We start from the raw sequence: 17229 nt of genomic DNA on the forward strand, positions 1-17229 counted from the left end.
ACCCACAAAACCCCAAAGGAAAATAGGCTGCCTAAGTATGATTCCTAATCAGAGACAACGATAGACAGCTGCCTCTGATTAGGAACCCTACTCGGCCCAAAACAAAGAAATACAAAAACATAGAAAAAGGAACATAGAACGCCCACCCAATGTAACACCCTGGCCTAACCAAAATAAAGAACAAAAAAACCTCTCTATGGCCAGGGCGTTACACCAGTGTGCACACAATCTAACTGCTCTCAACTTTTGATGTGTCCATATCTTCAAAGGTAGATACCCATATAAGATTTGAAAGATGTGAAGACACGCACAGTATTAGTGCCACATGATATTAGACATTGATCTTACAAAATAAACAGAACCTTGGTGACTCTCTAATATATTGTATTTTCTTTTGGAAGGGGGATTTGACCTGATAATAAGTATGGGATTTCAGATCATGGAAACAGTTTCTCAAGTTATGTAAATTCCTATAATTCTGTGTAACCTATTCTCATGGCTGTGGTCCTAAGCCATTGCAACATACCTTAGGCCAAATTAGGTCAAAACTGGATCAAATGTGGAAGCTCTACTGCCCCCCTCCGTCCCCACCCTGAAACAGTGTAATAACACATGAAAGAGAGTGCTATATTTTCCACAATGTTACTCTTTATTGATTGTTGTCAAGGAAAATCTAACATAATTATTTTTATTAGGATCCCTGTTAGCTACTGTTAAGACAGAAGCTACTCATCCTGGGAGAGGTGTAAAGTCTGATGATCAAATATCTTTATCTTCAATTGGCTCATTCATCCCCCCTCCACTCCCCTGTAACTATAGGTCATTGCTGTAAATGAGAATGTGTTCTCAGTCAACTTACCTGGTAAAATAAGGGTTAAGTAAATAAAAATTAAAACAGGGACCTGACTGTGTAAAAATACACTGTAGCACTAAATGATGTGCTCATGATGAACTATGACATCATTGTCTTTCAATGTAGCAGTCAGGCTCACGTATTTGAAGGTTTTAGAGGATCATGTGTTATATTTTTTCCATTATAAGTTAAAACCTGCACACAGACACAACACACTATTGCTGAATAACAACCCTTACAGTTAGCTATAGAGGTTCGCCATCACATACTATACATCATACATACACACACACACACACACACACACACTCAGACACAGTAAATAAAGTAAGTAAGTAAAATGTAATACATGAAATGGTACATACTGTACAGTACCTAACTTCATAAGTACTAACTCACACCAGTTGCAGAACTTTGGCACTGGGAGTGAAGGCAATCCCCCTCAGATAGACATGGGCTGGAACAATGCAGTCAGAGCTTGATGCTCTGTCCCCCAGGCATTAAAAATACTTCCAAACAATTTAGGAATGCCACTATCAGTTCCACAACTGCACAGTCACTGACCACAGCAAAAATTGCCCTTGTTTGGGTAAGAGACTGGACAAAAATGGGGTCATTACGTCACATACTACGTTTCAAATAATCATTTGCAGTAAATGACTTTGGCTGTTGCCCTTATCCTGCCAGCAGCTCAATAACAAAGAGCCTTAAATACATCGGTAGGAATTCCATTAGAGTAGAAAAGTCAATATCTTAAAACAAATCTGTGTGCTTGCTAGCTTGTCTAAAAGTATTTATGGTTGTGAAATAAGTTATAGTACTGGGAGTGACTGCAGTAGTAATGGTAGTGACTGGTTATAGTAGAAAAAATAGGTATATGGAAATATTGATTGATTGGTTGATAGGATAGCCTAAACATGTGGAAGTTGGTTTGGTGTCTAGCTCGAATGGTTCAAGAGTTACTATTACTGTTGGTGAGGTATTTTATGCTCATTTATGTTAATTTAAATTGTTATAGTTTACACATTTTTGAAAATGTTAAAGTTGTTTTAATGTTTGTAGCTCAAATGGTTAAAGAGCAGTAGCAAAGGAAATGTCTACCACCATTGTCACGTCCTGACCAGTAATAGGGGTTATTTGTTATTATAGTTTGGTCAGGACGTGGCAGGGGGTGTTTGTTTCATGTGGTTTGGGCTATGTATTTAGGTAGAGGGGTATTTGTTTTATATGGTTCGGGGTGTGTGTGTATGTAGAGGGGTGTTGGATTTATGTGTTCCGGGGTTTTTGGTTTATGTTCTTGTTTTGTATTCTATGGTTTCTATGTTGTGTATTTCTTTGTTGGCCTGGTGTGGCTCTCAATCAGGAACAGCTGTACATCGTTGTTTCTGATTGAGAGTCATACTTAGGGAGCCTGTTTTCCACCTGTCCCTTCGTGGGAGATTGTTTTTGCACTGCTGTGTATAGCCTGCGAAACTGTCGTTTATTGTTTTTCGTGTTCACCTATAAATAAAATAATGATGAGCACGCAACCCGCTGCGCCTTGGTCTAATCCCTTCGACTACCGTGACAACCATGTTCTTATGGTTGGCATTAAATCCATTAAGTTTTATGCTAATCAATGGAAATGATTATAGTTTATAAAGGTTTTAGATAATTTAAAGTTAGGATAGCCTAAATGTTTAAAAGTTGGTATTGTAGCTTAATTGTCCAAGGCGCAGGACCCTTTTGAATAGAGTACCTCTGTGTTCTTATGATTCTCATTCAAACCCATCTTAAGTTATGCAAAGGTAAAATGGTTATAGTTTTAAATGTATAAATTGTATCAAAAGTGTAATGAATGCAATCTAAGTTTGGTCAGTCAGTACAATCTCAACATTGGTTTTTGTGTTGATAGCTTAAATGGTTCAATTCAAAAGGAATTGCGTGACCAGATTTTCCCCATGTAAGTCTATGGCCCTTTGATTGCATTGAAATACATTAGAGTTTATTAATGTGCTTCCTAAAAGCAAGACCACTCTAGAAATTGTACAAACTCTTATTAATGTGCTTGCTGAAATCAAGACCACTCTAGCACTCTTATATACTTATTATTATTCCCCTCATTCTAGCGCTTAAACCTCTTTAGCTATCAACACGAAACCAACTTTTAAATGGGTAGACTGCCACTATTTAGATAGTATATAACATATTTTCTCAAACAATCTAAACGTTTTGTACAACAACCATATTTGCATAAACCTCAATGCATTTCAATGGCCATAGACTTGAATGGAGTATTATTCCCCTCGCTCTAGCGCTTACATCGCTTTTAACACAAAACCAACTAGAAGGCCAGCATCCCAGAGTCGCCTCTTCACTGTTGACATTGAGACTGGTGTTTTGTGGGTACTATTTATTGATGCTGCCAGTTGAGGACTTGTGAGGCGCCTGTTTCTCAAACTAGACACTAATGTACTTGTCCTCTTGCTCAGTTGTGCACCGGGGCCTCCCATTCCTCTTTCTATTCTGGTTAGAGCCCGTTTGTGCTGTTCTGTGAAGGGAGTAGTACACAGCGCTGTACGAGATCTTCAGTTTCTTGGCAATTTCTCGCATGTAATAGCCTTCATTTCTCAGAACAAGAATAGACTGACGAGTTTCAGAAGAAAGTTCTTTGTTTCTGGCCATTTTGAGCCTGTAATCGAACCCACAAATGCTGATGCTCCAGATACTCAACTAGTCTAAAGAAGGCCACATTTCTAAGTGACCCCAAACTTTTGAAAGGTAGTGTGTATGTTTAGCCATGTAATAATCATGAATTGGCATAATGCAACTAGTAATCATGCAGACTAGTATATATCCACAAATTTGAAATCAGAATATAGCCAGTGTGTTTACTCCAGCCTTATTCAATTTGTCATTTGTTCTATCCCGTGCTGCCGGACCAATTATCTGCTGTGTTTTGTTAATTGGGCAATATGTAATTTGGGTCCTTTTACCTACTGTCACAGATTCCCCGGTACTGCTGATCATTCCATGCACCAGTTCTGGAGGTCTACGTCACCACCTAGCGCACACCTGGTTCCCATTTCCCCTGATTAGTAATTGTATATATGTGCCTCTGTTCACCATTGTTTGGTTGGTTATTGTTCCCATGTCCATTGGTCTGTGAGTACCTGTGTTTTGTTATTTCGGCTTTCGTGCTGTGTGTGTTGTGTACTCGTTACTACGGGTCCTGTAACGGGTGTCGTAAGGATCAGACCAAAACGCAGCGGGAACGTGTATACTCATCTTTTTAATGTGAAGAAGGAAAACCAAACAAATCACGTATACAAAACAAACGACACTAACAGTCCTATCAGGTGCTCAGACACTAAACAGGAGACAACTACCCACAAATCCCATAGAAAAAACACCCCTCTTAAATAAGACCTTCAATTAGAAGCAATGAGGAGCAGCTGCTTCCAATTGAAGGTCAACCCCATTAACTAAACAGACATAGAAAGACTAGAACTAACATAGAAATAAACTAACAAGAACATAGCCCAAAAACCCTGGAACACTCTAAACAAACACCCCTCTTACATAATAACATAACCCAACAAACCCCGAACCACATAAAACAAACACCCCCTGCCACATCCTGACCAAACTACAATAACAAATCACCCCTTTACTGGTCAGAACGTGACAGGTCCCGTGTAGTGTATTGCGGGTCTCGTCCCGTGTATTAGAGGTTTTACCTCGCTCTTTTGTTTGGGTTACATCCCAGTAAAGATCCTTATTATTCTCTATGTTTGGTTAGGTCAGGGTGTGACTCGGGTGGGGAAGTCTATGTTTTCTGTTTCTTTGTTTTTGGGCCAGTGTGGTTCCCAATCAGAGGCAGTTGTCTATCGTTGTCTCTGATTGGGAATCATACTTATGCAGCCTGTTTTCCACCTGTGTTTGGGAGGTTGTTTTCTGTTTAGCACCTGAGCCTGACAGAACTGTGCGCTTTTGTTTTTTTCACCGTTTGTTATTTTGTTTGTGTGTTGTGAAATAAATGATCATGAACACTTACCACGCTGCACCTTGGTCCACTTCTCCTTCTAACGACGAGCGTTAGTGTTTTTGTATACGTGTTTGTTTTGGGCTTCGTCCCTGTGCCTTTCATGGCATGTTGTATTTTTGGGTGGAGTATTAAAACCCCCTATTATGTATTCCTGCGCCTGTCTACAATCACTTATACAACTTGACACCTACTCAGGGAGTTTGACTGATTTATATGTGAAGGCTTACTTTCAAGGAATATAAACTGAGTTCCATGCACAAACGAAAGCCTGTTATTTTACTTTCATATTCACTAAGCTACAGTATATAACACAAGGACACTAAGAAGTTGCCGACCGTTCAGTAAGGCCTTGAGAGTTTATTTGCTTTCTAAATTGGGGCTGATAACTTCAAGGGAGAGATACTCCCTTCCCCTAGGTCTAGGAGATGTGTATTATGTTAGGTAGTCGGTCATGACTGGGCCTAATGACTATAGTATGGAGTGTCTCTGTTTATTGGGCCTAATGACTATAGAGGAGGGGGGGCTCTCCTCCTGCACTGTTCCCATGCTAAGTCAGGGGGAGTGCACCCACATATGGTATGGCCAAATCTAAGATATAGAATTTTGGTCAAGTAAAACTGACACATTTACTATTTTTTTCCTTTTTTTCTAATTATCTGACAAAATACGGATATGAAACGCTAGGTTATCCTTGTGGTATTGATATGTTATTAATATTTAGAGGGATGTTCTGCCCCCTTCTATTATGGTGCTTTGTTTGCCCAAACATCATTAGAATACCAAACACAGTCATGGTAAGCACAAATAAATAATATCAAATCATGCAGAAAAATCAGGTACATTCAGCCACAAATAAATCCCCAATCAATACTTTAAATTGCACAAACAGCACCAGAAAATCAAGATGAAACGCATTTAGAATTTTGTTCCAGCAATACAGTACATTAAAACTAAAAACAGATTTACCTACCTCGGTGAAGACCCTAGGAACCTCAAGAGAATCCACAAGAGAATCCTGTGAACGGGTTAGGAAACTCAGGTGTCTATACTTCAACAGCAAAGTAAAATAAGACGGAAGTGTATGAAGTAAGGCCTTATGTAGAGATCTACGGGTCTTTAGCGAAGTCCAGCCAACATTCTGATACAGGATACAGTGATGAGTATCAAAACTGTTGCCTGTAACAAAACAAAGGTCACTATGGTATATGGATCAAAAGCAGTAGCAGCTGCACTTTGATAAATAATATCACCAGTATCATCCACATATAGATGATGTTGACCATTTTTAACAGATTGATCAATGCTGTTTATATAAATAGTGAAGAGAACAGGTCCCAAAATGTTCCCTGTGGTACACCTTTTATGTATTTCCAAAAATGCAGACTTAACTCCATCCATCACGATGTCCTGAGTTCTGTCACTAAGATAATCATGAAACCAAGAACAGGCATCAGAGCTCAGGCCTATCGAGGACAACTTATTCAATAAAATAGCATGATCAACAGTATCAAAAGCTTTTGACATGTAGAACATTTATTTTTAGTGTCTAAAGCAATGACAAGATCATTAACAACTAAAGTGGTTGCTGTAATAGTGCTACGCCCAGGCCTAAACCCTGACTGATTCAAAATTCATTTCTCAGATAAAAAACTGAAATGTTGTGCATTTACCAAGGATTCAAGTATATACCAAAGTATTCCACCCCCCTGTAGTTACTGGCTAGATCGGACCTATTATAGCAATCTCAGGAAGAAATCTTAGACATGTATTGATTGGTGGGGAGTTAAGATAAATGTTATTGTTTTGCCTAACAACAGTGGTGAAACTAACCAATACACATTTTAGTGCTGTTTTATTTCTTCATTCTGTGCTGCGACTCTTGCTGTATTTATTATAATTTTTTGAATTTTTTGTGTTTGTTATCACCCCTGAAATGGGGTGATAATTATTAAGATCACTACCATCCAGTGGCAGCACAAGAGCTGTTTTCCGTACTTTTGGAAAATTTCCTGATAACAATGTTAAGTCAACAATGATAGTCGCTGCACACTTAAAACCTGTTGAGGACAGACGTTCCGCTAGCGGAACGCCTTGCCAATATCCAATGGTAGAGCGTGGCGCGAAATACAAAAACCTAAAAAATGCTATAATTTAAATTTTTCAAACATATGACTATTTTACACCATTTTAAAGACAAGACTCTCGTTAATCTAACCACATTGTCCGATTTCAAAAAGGCTTTACAGCGAAAGCAAAACATTAGATTATGTTAGGAGAGTACACAGCCAAAAATAATCACACAGCCATTTTCCAAGCAAGTATATATGTCACATAAACCCAAAACACAGCTAAATGAAGCACTAACCTTTGATGATCTTCATCAGATGACACTCCTGGGACATTATGTTATACAATACATGCATGTTTTGTTCAATCAAGTTCATATTTATATCCAAAAACAGCTTTTTACATTAGCATGTGATGCTCAGAACATGCATTCCCAGCCAAAACTTCCAGTGAATTTACTAAATTACTCATCATAAACGTTGACAAAATACATAACAATTATTTTAAGAATTATAGATACAGAACTCCTTTATGCAATCGCTATGTCAGATTTTAAAATAGCTTTTCGGCGAAAGCACATTTTGCAATATTCTGAGTACATAGCTCAGCCATCACGGCTAGCTATTTTGACACCCGCCAAGTTCCGGGGCTCACTAAACTCAGAATTACTATTAGAAAAATTGTATTACCTTTACTGATCTTCGTCAGAATGCACTCCCAGGACTGCTACTTCAACAATAAATGTTGTTTTTGTTCCAAATAATCCATAGTTATGTCCAAATACCTCCATTTTGTTCGTGCGTTCAGGTCACTATCCAAAGGGTAACGCGCGAGCGCATTTCGAGACAAAAACATTCAAAATGTTCCTTTACCGTACTTCGAAGCATGTCAAACGCTGTTTAAAATCAATTTTTATGGTATTTTTCTCATAAAATAGCAATAATATTCCAACCGGACAATAGTGTATTCATTCAAAGAGAGAAAAGAAAAAACAGCATGGTCGCGGGAACCGCAGCATCTCCAATCTCTTTGTCACTAGGCAGACCACTGACAAACTGTGCTAGTATACTCTGCCCAGAGACAGGAGACGCCTCAATCCGCTTTCTGAAGGCTTTAGAGAGCCAATGGAAGCCTTAGAAAGTGCTTCGTAACAGCTCAGATACTGTAGTTTCGATAGAGAACCAAAAGAAGAACTACAAATTGACAGACAGGCCACTTCCTGCTTGGAATCTTCTCAGGTTTTTGCCTGCCATATGGGTACTGTTATACTCACAGACACCATTCAAACAGTTTTAGAAACTTCAGAGTGTTTTCTAAGCAAATCTACTAATAATATGCATATTCTCGTTTCTGGGCAAGAGTAGTAACCAGTTTAAATCGGGTACGATTTTTTGTTGTCTTATTATGGACTTATTTTTCTGTAAATAGCCTAAAAGAAAAGCTTTGACTATCATTTATCTGATTATTCAACAAGTTACCCTTATCAGCATCCATCCCAATATCATTCTCAATAGGCTTAGAAGTTCTTTCAAAGAGATAACCCGCTGAAATAAAATGGTGATTAAATGCATCAATTATGGCTTTTTTTCCATAATGAGGCCAGTGTCTGAATTAATTTGTTGTGGCAGAGAAGTAGAACCTTTCAGGGATTTGACAGTTTCCAGAATTGAGCCAGTGTCACGAATCCCACCGAAGGTGGCTCCCCTGCCTGCTCGGGCGGCGCTCGGCGGTCGTCGTCACCGACCTACTAGCCGCCGCTGATCCTTTTTTCCTTTTCGTTTGGTTTGTCTTATTGTTTGCACCTGTTCCTCATTTGTCTTTTGATTTTGGTTATTTAAGCCTGGTTAGCCCGCCCAGTGTTGTGCGGGATTATCTTAGCGTCAGGTTGTGTTTTTTCATTGGATGTGCTGGCGATTTACGACTGTGATATTGTAGGCTGGCTGTGCACCTGTTTTGGGCACTTGGCATTTTTTCCACGCCGTTTGTGTTGGCGTTGTTCGTGTTGTGTTTTTGATTAAAATAAACACACAGTTCCGTACCTCTGCTCTCTGCGCCTGACTCCTACCACCACTCCTAGCAATCGTCTGACAGAATCCCGCACCAGCTATGGAGTCAGCAGGAGCAGCCTCCCCTCCTCTCCCATCGATGGAGGAACGGGTCCTTCACCATACCACCATCCTCCACCGAATCGGCTCAGCGATGGAGCAGATGATGGAGAGGATGGACCGATGGGAGAGGAGTGGCCTCCCTACCGCATCCCCAGCACCAACTCCCCCTCCACCATCTACCCCTCCACCGACGTCCGGACCCGGAGCCCTACGCCTGGCTCTCCCCAGGGAGTACGATGGAGCGGCGGCTGGGTGCCAGGGGTTCCTGCTACAGTTGGATTTGTACCTGGCTACCGTTCATCCAGCTCCCTCGGGAGAGGAGAGCGTAAGCGTCCTCGTCTCCTGCTTAACGGGACGTGCCCTGGAGTGGGCCAACGCAGTGTGGTACGGCCCAGACTCGGCAAGGGATCACTACCCTGAGTTCACCCGCCGGTTCCGGGCCGTGTTCGACCACCCAGCAGAAGGCCGGGCGGCGGGTGAACGGCTGTTCCACCTGCGTCAGGAGACGAGGAGCGCACAGGACTTTGCTCTGGAGTTCCGGACCTTGGCTGCTGGAGCGGGGTGGAACGACAGGGCCCTGATGGACCACTATCAGTGTAGCCTCCGGGAGGACGTCCGCCGTGAGCTAGCCTGTCGGGACACTACCCTGTCACTAGACGAACTAATCGACATGTCCATTCGTCTTGACAATCTGCTGGCTGCGCGCGGCGTCAGACGGGGCCCTGTTGGTTCCACCTCCAGGTCCTCCAGCTCCCATACCTATGGAGCTAGGGGGGGCCGCGTCCAGGGGAACCGGAGGAGGAGGCTCCCCTTGTATCCAGTGTGGTCGGAGAGGACACACTACCGACCAGTGCTGGGGGAGCTCCTCTGGGAATCGGGATGGCAGGCAGAGCACTCCTCGTCCATCTCAGGTGAGTAAGCACCAACCTCACCCAGAGCTCCCTGTTGGTCACATGTTCGTTTTAGTAACTTTCCCCTTGTTTTCTCCCCTCTTTCCAGCATAAGGCGCTAGTCGATTCAGGCGCAGCTGGAAACTTTATGGATCGTGGGCTCGCATTTAGGCTAGGGATTCCCCTGGTGTCGTTGGACCAACCTTTCCCCGTGCACTCCTTAGATAGCAGACCATTAGGGTCAGGACTGGTCAGGGAGGCCACGGTGCCACTGGACATGGTAACGCAGGGGGATCATGGGGAACGGATTAGTCTCTTCCTCATTGATTCTCCTGCGTTTCCGGTGGTGCTGGGGATTCCCTGGCTGGCCAATCACAATCCCAATATTTCGTGGAGACAGGGGGCTCTCAGAGGGTGGTCAGAGGAGTGCTCAGGCAGGTGTAAGGGAGTTTCCATCGGTGCGACGACGGTGGAGAGTCCAGACCAGGTTTCCACTGTGCGCATTCCCTCAGAATATGCCGATTTGGCTATCGCCTTCTGTAAAAAGAGGGCGACCCGATTACCACCTCATCGACGAGGGGATTGCGTGATAAATCTCCAGGTAAACGCTGCACTTCCCAGGAGTCACGTGTACCCATTGTCACAGGAGGAGACGTTGGCTATGGAGACATATGTCACGGAATCTCTGAGACAGGGGTATATTCGGCCCTCCATGTCACCCGTCTCCTCGATTTTCTTTTTCGTGAAGAAAAAGGATGGAGGGTTGCGTCCGTGCATTGATTATCGAGGTCTAAATTCCATCACAGTAGGGTTCAGTTACCCACTACCTCTCATCGCTACGGCGGTGGAATCATTTCACGGCGCGCGTTTTTTCACGAAACTGGACCTCAGGAGCGTGTACAATCTGGTGCGTATCCGGGGAGGAGACGAGTGGAAAACCGCATTCAGTACCACATCGGGCCACTATGAGTACCTCGTCATGCCGTACGGGTTAAAGAATGCTCCAGCCGTCTTTCAATCCTTTGTTGACGAGATTCTCAGGGACCTGCACGGACAGGGGGTGGTGGTGTATATTGACGACATCCTGATTTATTCCGCCACCCGCGCCGCGCATGTCTCCCTGGTGCGCAAGGTGCTTGGGCGACTGCTGGAGAATGACCTGTACGTCAAGGCTGAGAAATGTGAGTTTTTCAAACGAGCCGTTTCCTTCCTGGGGTATCGCATTTCCACCTCGGGGGTGGTGATGGAGGATGACCGCGTTAAAGCCGTGCGTAATTGGCCGACTCCGACCACGGTAAAGGAGGTGCAGCGGTTTTTAGGGTTTGCCAATTACTACCGGAGGTTTATCCGGGGCTTTGGTCAAGTTGCTGCTCCCATTACCTCACTGCTGAAGGGGGGTCCGGCGCGCTTGCGCTGGTCAGCAGAGGCGAACAGAGCGTTCAGTCGCCTGAAGGAGCTGTTTACCGTCGCTCCAGTGCTGGCTCATCCGGATCCCTCTTTGGCATTCATAGTGGAGGTGGACGCGTCCGAGACTGGGGTGGGGGCCGTGCTATCACAGCGCTCGGGCACGCCACCCAAACTCCGCCCGTGCGCTTTCTTCTCTAGGAAGCTAGGGCCGGCGGAGCAGAACTATGACGTGGGGGACAGGGAGTTGTTAGCTGTGGTCAAGGCTCTGAAGGTGTGGAGACATTGGCTTGAGGGGGCAAAGCACCCTTTCCTCATCTGGACTGACCACCGTAATCTCGAGTACATCCGGGCAGCTAGGAGACTGAATCCGCGTCAGGCCAGGTGGGCCATGTTCTTTACCCGTTTCCGGTTCACGATCTCTTATCGGCCAGGTTCACTGAACACGAAGGCCGACGCACTGTCCCGCCTATATGACACCGAGGAGAGGGCCATCGATCCGGCTCCCATTCTTCCGGCGTCGTGTTTGGTAGCTCCGGTGGTATGGGAGTTGGACGCGGAGATCGAGCGGGCGTTACGGTCGGAACCTGCACCATCGCAGTGTCCGGCAGGTGTTCAGGACGTACCGCTTGGTCTCCGTGATCGATTGATTCGATGGGCCCATAATCTCCCCTCTTCGGGTCACCCTGGGATCGAGAGGACAGTGCGGAACCTGAGGGGGAAGTACTGGTGGCCCACCTTGGGTAAGGACGTGCGGTTTTATGTTTCCTCCTGCTCGGTGTGCGCTCAGAGCAAGGCTCCTCGACACCTGCCTAGAGGGAAATTACACCCCCTTCCCGTTCCACAGCGGCCGTGGTCACACTTGTCAGTGGACTTCCTCACTGACCTTCCCGTATCGCAGGGGAACACCACTATCCTGGTCGTTGTGGATCGGTTCTCGAAGTCCTGTCGTCTCATCCCGTTGCCCGGTCTCCCTACGGCTCTGCAGACTGCAGAGGCCCTGTTTACCCATGTCTTCCGGCACTATGGGGTGCCCGAGGACATCGTTTCTGATCGGGGTCCCCAGTTCACGTCCAGAATTTGGAGGGCGTTCATGGAACGGTTGGGGGTCTCGGTCAGCCTGACCTCGGGTTTCCACCCCGAGAGTAATGGGCAGGTGGAGAGGGTGAACCAAGAGGTGGGTAGGTTTCTAAGGACGTATTGCCAGGACCGGCCCAGAGAATGGGCGAGATACGTGCCATGGGCAGAAATAGCCCAAAATTCTCTACGGCACTCATCAACCAACATGTCACCGTTCCAGTGCGTGTTGGGCTACCAGCCGGTCCTGGCTCCATGGCACCAGAGCCAGACCGAGGCTCCTGCGGTGGAGGATTGGGTGCAGCGCTCGAAGGACACCTGGAGAGCCGTCCAAGACGCACTTACAAAGGCGAGTGGACGGCAGAAGAAGAGCGCTGACCAGCACCGCAGTGAGACCCCTGTGTTTGCACCAGGGGATCGAGTCTGGCTCTCAGCTAGAAACCTGCCCCTCCGCTTGCCCTGCCGGAAGCTGGGCCCGCAGTGTGTAGGGCCGTTTAAAGTCCTGAGGAGGATAAACGAGGTGTGTTACCGGTTACAACTTCCATCTTACTACCGTATTAACCCCTCGTTTCATGTGTCTCTCCTCAGGCCGGTGGTGGCTGGTCCCATGCAGGAAGGTGAGGTGCCGGAGGTTCCTCCCCCCCCGCTGGACATTGGGAGGTCCCCGGCGTATAAAATACGCGCCATTCTGGACTCCAGACTTCGGGGGGGGGCCTACAGTACCTCGTCGACTGGGAGGGGTACGGCGCGGAGGAGAGGTGCTGGGTACCCAGGAGGGACATTTTGGACCCCCACTACTGAGGGAGTTCCACCGCCTTCATGGGGATCGCCCTGCGCCTCGTCCTCCGGGTCGCCCTCGAGATCGGTGGCGGCGCGCTGCAGGAGCCGCGCGTCAGGAGGGGGGTACTGTCACGAATCCCACCGAAGGTGGCTCCCCTGCCTGCTCGGGCGGCGCTCGGCGGTCGTCGTCACCGACCTACTAGCCGCCGCTGATCCTTTTTTCCTTTTCGTTTGGTTTGTCTTATTGTTTGCACCTGTTCCTCATTTGTCTTTTGATTTTGGTTATTTAAGCCTGGTTAGCCCGCCCAGTGTTGTGCGGGATTATCTTAGCGTCAGGTTGTGTTTTTTCATTGGATGTGCTGGCGATTTACGACTGTGATATTGTAGGCTGGCTGTGCACCTGTTTTGGGCACTTGGCATTTTTCCCACGGCGTTTGTGTTGGCGTTGTTCGTGTTGTGTTTTTGATTAAAATAAACACACAGTTCCGTACCTCTGCTCTCTGCGCCTGACACCTACCACCACTCCTAGCAATCGTCTGACAGCCAGGTTCCCATTACAATCTGGAAGAGTGGTTACATAATAATTAGATTTAGCCTTTATAATTTGTTTTACACAATGATTCCTCTGTTGCTTAAAAGCTTGCCAGTCCGGGCCTAAGTCTGTGTTCCTGGCCTTGACCCAAGCATCATCTCTTTTATGAATGACTTCTGATAATTCAGGAGTGTACCAGGCATTCGATCTACCTTCATATTTTGAAGGGAGCATGATTATCCACAATAGTATTGAAGACATCTGCAAAGATGCTCAAAGCTAAATCATGTCCAGGAATAGCTGAAATACAATCAAGGTCACTAAAATAAAGATAATGTAAAAAAAAAAAAGCCTGTTCACTGAAGTTTTTAAAGTTCCTCTTTGGGATGTTACGAGGCTTAGATTGTTGTATTCTCACATCCCTAACACAAACAACTGGGCAATGGTCACCAATGTCTTGGGCGTAGACACTGGTGTATACGTTAAAATAATTTAAATAAGAGAAAACTTTGAAGGTTCTCTAGGGTTGAGCCGTGTAGGCTTAGTCACCAGCTGGATTAGGTTAAGATCAGCCAAGCTCAACTGGTGGTCCGGACCCAGAGGGTCAATCCGGACCGGACAACATCGCATTTGGTTATATAAAAGTCAATACATTGTTTTTAGACAGCTTAAAAATCAACCGGGCGCAGCAACCTCTCTTCCTCACTTTCTGTCTCGAAGCAACGCCTGCAACTACTAGTGCCCCGTCTAATCCAATCGCATAGTTATACGCAAATATAAGAGGCTGCGTTTTACCCAATCACATTAATCCAAATGTCCTCCGCGGAACCTTGGGTCAAGGAGGCAGAAAGAAACAAAGATGTGACCGTGGTTCAACTGTAAATATCATAGATAGAAGGAGCTTAGTTACCAGTATCTTTGTTAATATGGCTAGTTCCAAAAAAATGTAAGTTGACTCTGAAAACCGTATATTCAAAGACGAGTGGACGGAACAGTATTTATTCATTCTCCCCGCAACTAGCACAAAACCAATGTGCCTAATATGCAATGAGTCCGTAGCTCTCATGAAAAGTGCCAATGTTAAGCGCCATTATGACACCAGGCATAGTAAATTCAATCAAAAGTATCCCCTGAACACGGAGGTGAGAACAAACAAGATTAACCAACTCAAATCCCAATATGAGAGGTCCACCAAAGTCCTTGTCAATTCCCTGACAGCCCAACAATGTGCAATGGAGTGGTCACTGAGGATAGCTTGGGTTTTGGGAAAACACAGAAAAACTTTTTCATACACCGAGATGGTAAAGGAATGCATGTGTGAAGTTGTTGACACCTAGCTTGAAGGTAAACAAAAAGATGAGCTCAGGGAAAAAAGATCAAACATTGGGATCCCAATGTCAGATTCCACAGCAATGAGGATAATTGAAATATTAGCTGAAGATTTAACTTCACAACTTGATGAGGTCATTCAGAAGGCACCATGCATTTCATTAGCTCTGGATGAATCAACAGATAACACTGATAATGCCCAGCTTCTGGTGTTTGTCTGATTTTTTTAACAAAACAATGAAGGAATTCTGTGAGGAGATGTTGGGCTTAACAAATCTAGAAGCACACACACAGGGAGAGGATACCCATAAGGCCATCAAATGGAGGCTGGTAAAAAGGGGGATAGATCTGAAGTCAGAGGTCTCCATCACCACAGAGCTCCAGCCATGATAGGAAGAGGGAGGGGACTAGTTGCACGTTTGAAAGAGGACCTGACATCATATCACTGCTTCATCCCTCAACCTGTCCTGTGTGCCAGTCTGGGAAAGGAGTATTCTGAGGTCATGACAACGATGATGAAACTGATCAACTTTTTGAGAGCAACATCATCCCTACAACATTGTCTGCTACGAGGCATTCTGACAGAGGCCAATGCCAATTTTGATGACTTAATACTGAACAACAATGTCAGGCTCAGAAAAGGCAGGGTTTTGGAACGCTTTTGGGCGAGTCAGGAGGAAATCAAAGCTTTCTTTTCAGAGCAAAAGAGTGACAAGGCAACTCAGTTTTCTGAGTTTTTGGAAGATGAGGAGAAGATGGAAACAGTTGCAATTTTGACTGACATTACATCACACCTTAATCAACTTAATGTGAAGTTGCAGGGATAGGACAACAGTGTGTGATACGAAAACAACAGTGATCCGTGCTTTCCAGAAGAAATTGGAGCTTTTCAAGAATGATCTCCAGGGAGAACTTGTCCACTTCCCCAATCTTCTGGTGCAAACGCAGGGAGACAAAGATGTTCCCAACCACACTGATTTCATCCAAAAGCTGATGGATAAGTTTAAGGCTCGTTTTGATGACTTCACTGTTGGAAGAGAACTGCTGCTTCTCATCCAGAAGTTGTCAGAAGAAGCAAAACAGATCTTCAGATGGGAAGATTTTGCATCACTGCAAATGGAGTTGATTGAGCTGCAAGAAAATGTGGCTTTGAAGGAGCAGGCTGGTGATTGTGACCCTGTCATTTTCTGGGGAAAGATGGTGCCTGCAGCTGATGTCTCTGTTCTCAAGAAACTGGCACTATACATCCTGACCATGTTTGGCTCCACATACAGTTGTGAATCAGCCTTCTCCACAGTTAACTTTATTAAAAACAAATATTGCATCAGGCTCACCAATGAACACCTGCATTAGTGTCTCAGAGTTTCTCTCGCACCCTTTTTGCCGAAGTTCATAGCATTGGCAGAGACAGAAAATGTAATTTATCTCATTAAAGCAGGGCAAGGCCCAGAGTGACTTATACATGAGTATTGCATGGCCCACTGTGACGTTCTGTGCATTCCGATTATTATTTTTGTTCATCTCTCTTTTGTTCTCCAGAAAACATGCACTTTATTTTATCAAAAAAAAGTTTAATTCAAGGCCCGTGTACAATGGTTGGTTCACAGTGCACTTTTTGCATAGACAATTATTCAACAACTTTTCTTCTTCAGCAATCTTGATGCAATGTTGCACATGTTAACATTTGAAAGAAGTTGTAATTAATTCAAATTCTTAGTCTAATTTATTGTGTTTAATGTACATTTAAATAAGTCGTAGACGACTATGCATGCTACTACACTGTACCACAGTGCCCATAAAGGACAATATCCATCCGGACCTTTGCCACCTAGGGAATTTGTGTCACTGGACCTTCTAAAATAGTAGTTGAATACCCCTGGTTTAGATCATTACACGTGTTTTTTAGATTGTCTGTCACGTACACTCCCTCTCCGGCACTCTAGGTCACCAGGCTGCTCATTATTACTCACACCTGTCACCATCTTTACGTGCACCAGCGCCTCATCAGACTCACCTGGACTTCATCACCTTCCTGATTACCTTCCCTATATCTGTCACTCTCTTTGGTTCCTTCCCCAGGCGTTATTGTTTCTGTTCCAGTGTTCATGTCTGTACGCTACCCGTGTTTCTTGTTTTGTTCTATGTTCATTTAGTTATTAATT

This window comes from Salmo salar, chromosome ssa16 (assembly GCF_905237065.1).
Source record: "Salmo salar chromosome ssa16, Ssal_v3.1, whole genome shotgun sequence".
Classification (NCBI taxonomy): Eukaryota; Metazoa; Chordata; class Actinopteri; order Salmoniformes; family Salmonidae; genus Salmo; species Salmo salar.